Source organism: Typha latifolia, chromosome 9 (genome assembly GCF_019914945.1).
Source record: "Typha latifolia isolate L0001 chromosome 9, TyphaL0001v2, whole genome shotgun sequence".
Classification (NCBI taxonomy): domain Eukaryota; kingdom Viridiplantae; phylum Streptophyta; class Magnoliopsida; order Poales; family Typhaceae; genus Typha; species Typha latifolia.
Window position 1 is genome coordinate 11,689,227 of NC_133094.1, and position 8,087 is coordinate 11,697,313.

The following is an 8,087-nucleotide window of genomic DNA, read 5'->3' on the forward strand; positions in this document are numbered from 1 at the left end:
CTCTGGCTCTTTTAAGAGAAATTAAGTAGGTAAAAAATTGGTAAATAAAGCGGATAGCCCACGGTTTATGAGCTACAGAATGATATATACATGTGGGCTACTAAATGCCATGCCACCTCACTCACCTGCTGCCTGCCATCCTATTGGTATTGGTATGCATATGTAGTCGTAGTGTCGTCCTCACCGACGTCTCTCTGGATAGTAAGAAAATAGACTTCAAAAGTAGAAAAAAGAAAAATAAAATACAAGAAAAAGTGATAAAAGGAAGATCAAAGCTGTATATTTATCCAAATACATACACATATATTAGAGACATGATAGTTTCGAAAGGATTCTCAAAATACATACACACATTTTTCGCTGCTTTGTTAATTATTATTAAAGCGGAATTTTCTTATTCCAATACCAAACAATAACAATGGAGACACCAATTCCGTCTCTTTGGATTACTGCTCACAATTTTAAAGGCGCCCTACAAAATATTTAATAGACATTTAATGATTTGCAAATTGAGATTACCCAGGAACTATTTTGAAATAAAGTATAGATCAAGAAAAGGTAAATGATCAGATCTTGAAAGGATACGGATTAAATTTTCAATAAATAATGACCTTTTTTTAAGACAATTAACACTATTAATAGTTTTAAAAAAGTATTTTTTTTTGCATGTCAAATATATATATATATAAAGATTTTTTTAAAGAAAAAAATTATTATTTGAGACTTGCTTTCATGGTTATAAAAAGTCTCATTGAGATCTGAGGCATATAAAAGTTTCAACCCATGTACACTTGAAGCCTTGGGAGCGGCCAAGATTTGCAAGTCAATTTGATGCCCTATTAGCCTCGCGGAACACATGGGATATTTTGTTAGGTTGGTAATTTTTTTTTAAGCAAGAGAATGATATTTTCGGTAATGACTTTTATAGTCCAGGAGGGTCCTGTAGTTTCAAGCAACATGTTGACAAGGAGTGAATAGTCCATTTCAATCTAGACTTGGTCCATTGATATTGGTATAATGGCTCCAAAAGCATCAAGCATTGTCATTGCTTCAACTAGAAGAGTTGATCTATACCTTCCACAAAGGTCACTTACAATCAAGAGGCCCTTGTTATGCTACCGAGCAACAAAGCCTGTTCCACCTTTATCCTGCACACCGATGAAAGAACCACCAGTGCTAACCTTTATCTAGCCTAGAGGCAAAGGCTCCCACTGAATGGTAGGATTAGTAGGACGAGGCTATGCCAACATCAAGGCTTTCTGATTATGATATTCCTTTCATAATCGAAGGGTGCGAGCGCAAACCTTATCAATCAGCTCAACTATATTATTAAAGCATATCTCATTATGGTGCTTCCAAATGTGCCAATGAACAACGACCATGGTAATAAGAGCTAAGTTGTGAAGAGGTCCAAAGTGGGCATCGAGAACGTGAACCCATTAACTATAGTCCAAGGAGGTCAAATTAGATATCTCAAGACCGAACTCGACCTCCAAAGAGGCCCAAATAGTCGTGACAAAAGAGCAAGAGTAGAACAGGATGACCAATGTGTTAGGTTTTATTGTTGGCAGTTGTGAACAAAATATTCTATGTGTTTTTATACATATATATGAGCATTTATACAAGTCTAAAAAGTATTTGTTTTGAAGAATTGCAAGATTAATGGAGAAGAGTTTACGAGTTCACATCGCGTTTACACCGCGTTCACAGGGCGTTCACACAGACAGAGAGCAGCGTTCACAAGCGCGTTCGAATGCGAGCGCATGTGTTCGCACAGACAGTAACACTGCGTTCACAAGCGCGTTCAAACGCGAGTGCACGCGTTCGCACAGACAGTAACACCGTGTTCACAAGCACATTCGAACGCGAGCTCACACGTTCGCACAGACAGTAACATCGCGTTCACAAGTGTGTTCGAACGCGAGTGCAGACGTTCGCACGGATAGTAAGTGTTGTTTCTGCGCGAGTTCGAACGCATCCTTGGCCGTTCGAACATAACCTATGAAAATCAAGCCGCTGCATTCGAACACATTTGGGCCCATTTGAACACACCTAAGATCAAGTCAGGCCGTTAGAACGCACTTGGGCCGCGTTCGAACGCACCTACGAAGTTTGTAATTTTTGGACTTTTCGTGAGTTCGAATAAAACTTGGATTTGACTCTATCTTGGAGATCTTATATAAGTATAGTGATGCCCTAACTCTATGGTGGTTGGTGAAGCAATTTGAAGGTCAACTGTTGAGGCTACATCGTTTCTTCAACTAACAAGGTCCTACTCTTCTATAAAACTTAATCTTTCGTCTTAAGGGCTATTTAGACGAAAGATCAATCTCAAGGGCTACTGAGGTTGAATATCAATCACGAGAACCGGTGAATCGTGGGTTCTAGCGAGCAAGACTGAGAGAAACAAAATTGTTTGGATCAACGGGTTGTTTTGTGAGTCAGTCTTGTAACAGCTACTATTCTGGTGATTGGTTTTAATCCGAGTTTGGATCCGTAATTTTTTACCGTTTGTGTTTTTCCACATTAAAATCTTGCCGTTCATCTTTGCTTTCAATTTTTAATATTTCTTCCAATTTTATTTAAGCAAACGAGTGATATCATTGCCTAGGATTTAGATACATATGTATGTCTATGTGTTTTTTTTCACAATGATTTTATTATGAAGACCATAATTTGGGCACATGCATGGTTTTAGGCCCAATATTCATTGAATAGAGAAGGGCAGAAGTGGGAAGGCTGCCCCGAACAAGCTTTCCATAGAAAAACTTTTATTTTGGGAGGAATATTAATTGCCTAGATTTTCTTCCAGCCAAGCTAAGGAGGATCAAGCTCAAAGCTTTTATGAAGGAAGGTGTTAAGATAGTTTTGAGGTCAAATGCCCCATGGGTGGGCATACCAGACCTAGTAATTAAGAAAAGCCATAGGTCCATGAGTAGGTTAGTGGATTTGCCATCTCTAGTAATTTTGAGGAGACTAATGCGAATGGCCCACATAGAATCCCAAATGATCCACCATCTCCAAGCCGAGTGCTTGGGCCGAGAGGTGGCTTAGGGATGCAAGCTTTCATATTTGGCCCTGACCAAGTAGACCCAAGGGGATTGGTCACAATTAAGAATCGAGAGAGCCTTTCTAGCCACAAGAGATAAGCAAACTGTATGGAGGTCCTTAACAGCCAAACCCCATATGTAACAACCTAGCCTTAAAAAAAATTAAGTTTTTTGCATGGGCACGACATTTTCTCTCTCCCTCTACCCCGACGTTGGCTTGCGACCGCCGCCGTCGCCACCTCCACTAACACGATGAGCCTCCTCTCTCTCTCTCACTCTCTCTCCCTTTCTCTCTCTCTCTCTCACTATCTCTTTCTCACTCTCTCTCTCACTATCTCTTTCTCACTCTCTCTCTCTCACACACACACTCTCTCTCTTTCTCTTTTTCTTACTTTGGGCTCAGGCCCGTCGGAGCCGAGCCGCCGACGAGAGGTCGACAGCTGGCTGGCCACCAGCTGCCGGTGCCCTCCCCGCCGGCCCGGGTCCACACCTCGATCCTCTTTCTTCCATTCTTCTCTTCTCTTCTTCTTCTTCCCTCTTCCTCCTTCTTTTCTTCGTCTTCTTCCTCAGCTGCTTCTTCTCTTTTTATTTTTCTGCAACAGTACTAGTGATCCATTATCCTTTTAATTTTATTATTTATTTATTTAGATATTTCTATCTTAATTAATACAATTAGATCTAGACATTATTTATTTTAATAATAATACATATTCATCATTATGATTATTGTTAATTAAAGTTTATTGATGATTAATTAGGTTATAAACTATTACACATAAATATAGGTAATACTTATATTTATTTATTTATTTACTTATATATATACTAGATTAATATATAGATTTGTAAATTATAATTATTAGATTTATATTCTAATATTCTTATGATATACATTTTAAGTAATTCTATTAATTTATTATATATTGTTATTTTTGTAACAAATAAAATACTAGGCTTATGTATTTATTTATTCTTTTATAAAGTAATCTTTAATTAATCAAGATATAATTATGGTTCGGTTTTATCTATATTTTTATTTTTTATCTGTAATTGAAAATCTAGCTAGTTATAAAGATAAGTAGAAATTCTAAAACCTTCTAAATCATCATATATAGATGATAGTTTATATAGGACTTGAGTTGTACCAATATTTGATATTTGTACTCTTTTGTATTAAACGATGAATTGTATAATACAGGTCGAATCATAGTGTACTCTTATATTAGTCATTTTAGTTGTATCTTGATAGTTTGTTGTAGCCTGTGTGGGTCCTGCTAGATTATATAGTGATTTAATGTATATTATTGTGGACTGGGATATTCATATGTTAACAGGTTTATTTGGTTAATAGTATGATTTATCTGGTGATGAATTACGTGATCATGAATAGGTTAGCAGGTTTTATTTGATGATGTTATGATTATATGTGCACAGGAGAGTATCTGTACGTGACGGGCCCCGCTCGACTTGTCGCGTGCGCCACGCGTGCCGTGTGGGCGCGTGGGCGCGTGGGCGTACACGTGCTCGTGCCGGGCGGAGGCGTTACACCACCACTAGACTGAGGCCACAACAATGGTTTAATTTATCCTAGATAAATTCTTAGATAGCTTGGAAATTTGGTCAAAGACAGCAAGCGAAGTCCATGAAGAGGACATCTGATATACTGGCATCGAGTTTAGGATCAGGTTAATGAGGGTAACCCATTCTTGGGACAGAGAAGCATGTTTCTAATCCGCTAACTTGGCCTCCACTCTAGCTACGAAGTCTTCACGCTCATGAATAAGCAAGCATTTAGGAGATAATCGAATCAAATTTTATAAATAATATAAAATACATTATTAATAATAATATAAATATTCACCTTTTGAATAAACAAAATAAAAAATTGCAAATCATTCAAAAACGATGTAGGTAAACGAATGTTCTATATCTATATTTGTATCTGAAAATTATATCCGACCCATATCATTATTCAGGTTTTTAAAATAAAATTTTGTATCCGAGTATTTTTTTTTTTTCAAAACGCCCACCCGTATCCGAGTTAGGTAGGAAGTTTTTACCCGAATTCCTTACGAATTAGGTTAGATAGTGAGTCTGTTCGGAGTCAATCTCACCTATTTTCACTCCTAGTAAGGTACCATTGTTCTATTATTCATTCAATATTTCTATAAAAGAAAACATCTCATTGATAGTTTTCTGATCCTTTTTGTTAGAGATATTTCAATTTCTAGTCGTCCCATATCTACTGCATTATGTTTTAGTATTTAGGATTAAATCCGTGTATAGGTTTTCAATGGATCTTTAGGATTTGATATCACTCAGTAGTTTTCCCAATCATATTATTTGTTTGTGAGGATATATATATATATATATATAGTTTATTAATTACACACGTACAGACGTACTAGAATAAGTGGGGAACTGCATATAGGAACTTTTTTTAAAAAATACATAGATAAATAGTTGATTAATGCATATCTCATTTTTTCACTATTTATTTTTCGCATATTATTATTGATAGCGTGTAATAGATTTTATTTTTAAGAGATATTTATTACGTTTTGTTAGGTTTTTTAATTGTTGGTAATTGTGTACAAAATATTCTAAATGAATTTATACATGTATATGAGCTTTTATACAAGTCTAGAAAATTTCTAGTTTGAATAATTGCAAGATTATTAGAGAAAAGTTTATGAGTTCACATTCCGTTCACACCGCGTTCACAGTACGTTCTCATGCGTTCACACAGATAGAAAGCTGCATTCATAAGCGCGTTCAAACGCAGGCTCACGCGTCCACAAAGATCGAGAGCTGCGTTCACAAGTGCGTTCGAACGCAGGTACATGCGTTCACACAGATCGAGAGCAGCATTCACAAACGCGTTCGAACGCACTTAGGCCCGTTCGAACGCACTTAGGCCCGTTCGAACGCACTTGAGATCAAATCAGGCCGTTCGAATGCACCCGGACCGCGTTCGAACGCACCAACAAAGTTTGAAATTCTTGAACTTTCGTAAGTTCGGATAATACTTGGATTTGTCTTTCGTCTTAAGGGCTATATAGACGAAAGATCAATCTCGAGGGCTACTGAGGTTGGATATCAATCACGAGAAGCAGTGAATCGTGGGTTCTAGCGAGCAAGACTGAGAGGAACAAAGTCGTTTGGATCGACGGATTGTTTTGTGAGTCAGTCTTGTAACTGCTATTATCCTAATGATTAGTTTTGATCCGAGTTTTGATTCGTGGTTTTTTTTCGTTTGAGTTTTTCTACGTTAAAATCTTGGCGTTTATCTCTGCTTTCGTTTTTAATATTTTTTCAGACTTTTATTTAATCGAATGAGTGATATCATTGTCTAATATTTAGATACATACTTATATTTATGAGGTTTTCATATTTTTTTAATTAATATAATAGCATACCTAAGCATTAGTAAGTACTAATTTTTTCAGCGACGAAAGAGGAGTTTGGTCGACGAGAGTAGTCAACCACAATCTATATGGATCCTCGTAAGACTCCTCCTATGCCACCAACAACAGATCCTGCCCCTAGTGACACGACCAGAGAGAGAAGACAGATGATTAGGATCACGATGATGATGAAAGCTAGTGACGATGGGATGATAGACTAGCTAGTGGTAAGGCGGGGAGGGAGAAAGAACGAAAGAGAGAGGAGGGAGAGGAGGAGGAAAGCTTTGATCATAAATGAGAAGGGAAGCATCTTCCGTCCCTTGCCCATTGGGCTAGAGGATGGGAGAAGGGAAAAGCTCGGTGATGACGAGGAACCCTGTAGAGAGGAAAGCAATAGCTCAAACAGTAGGAATTATTTAATATTGTGAATTGTTTCTCTTATAATTTTGTTGGCCGTTTACAAGAAGGGCCACGGCAATCGCCCACTTGTTTCAGAAGGCATTAAACGATTAATTGATGCATGTGCTACTCTATGTTTACTTTTCCTCTATAGTACCTAACACATTTGAATCCTTCCCCTTATTTTTATTTTTAATATATATATATAGAAGAACCATTTCTTTCTTCCCTCGTGGGGGCTATTTCATTCTTTTAGAGATTCTCTCTTCTTCTTCTTTTTCTTCCTTTTTCTTTCTTAGTACTATTCAAATCATAACACCCTAATTTTAGTTAAAAATAGTATTTACTGATCAAAATTAGCCTACCATGTTAGAAATTATTAAGGTACACCGAGATTTGGCCTCATTTTTGTTTGACCCATATATATTTTTTGAAAGAATTGTCCTAAATGCGAACTAATTTTTCTATTGTAAGGTGAGAGCCTACCTTCTTGTCTAGCATATGATAAGCTTAGAAGCTCATTAATGAGGAAAAGGAAAATTCAGTAACATAAGTGAAAAATAAAGAATTATTTAATTTCAATCATTTCAATGAGAACTGTTCGTTAGATAAATAGAAAAATAATGTTTGTTGGGTAATAAAAGTAAAAGACAAGTATTCAACTGTGAAGATAAAAATGACAATAAATATGAAAAGGTGGAGTAAAATTTAAAATCTGCCACCAACTCAACAAGGAAGTAAAATTATTTAAGTAGCTAAGGATTGGCAGTCAGTCTTTTATTTATAATAAATTACTATTATTATTATTATTTTTATTTTATCTGGTCGATAAATCACAAGTAAATTTGCTTCCACCGACAGGGTCAGTTCGTCGTAAGTGGCAAATGTTACGCCAATGTGCATCCTACGATCTCCCCTTTGGCACCTTCAATTTCTTCGATCCATTCTCAACAACCCAGGTCGTAGGAACTTCCCACTATCTGCACAAGTGGCAGCCTGTGCTGGCTGGACAATCCTTGCCATAATCTTCTCTTCTTAATTCAGCTAATCATTGAGTAATATTATAACTAACCAACTAACTTACGGCCAAGCAACCAATAGGGGAAAATTTTAAATGTCAGCCATTTAATTAGGTTGTATATGATTCGTCCGCCGTGGGTTGTATATAATCAGCATTAGAAGACTTATTTGTCAAGCTCTGCTGTCATATAAAAAAAACTTCCGGGAACAC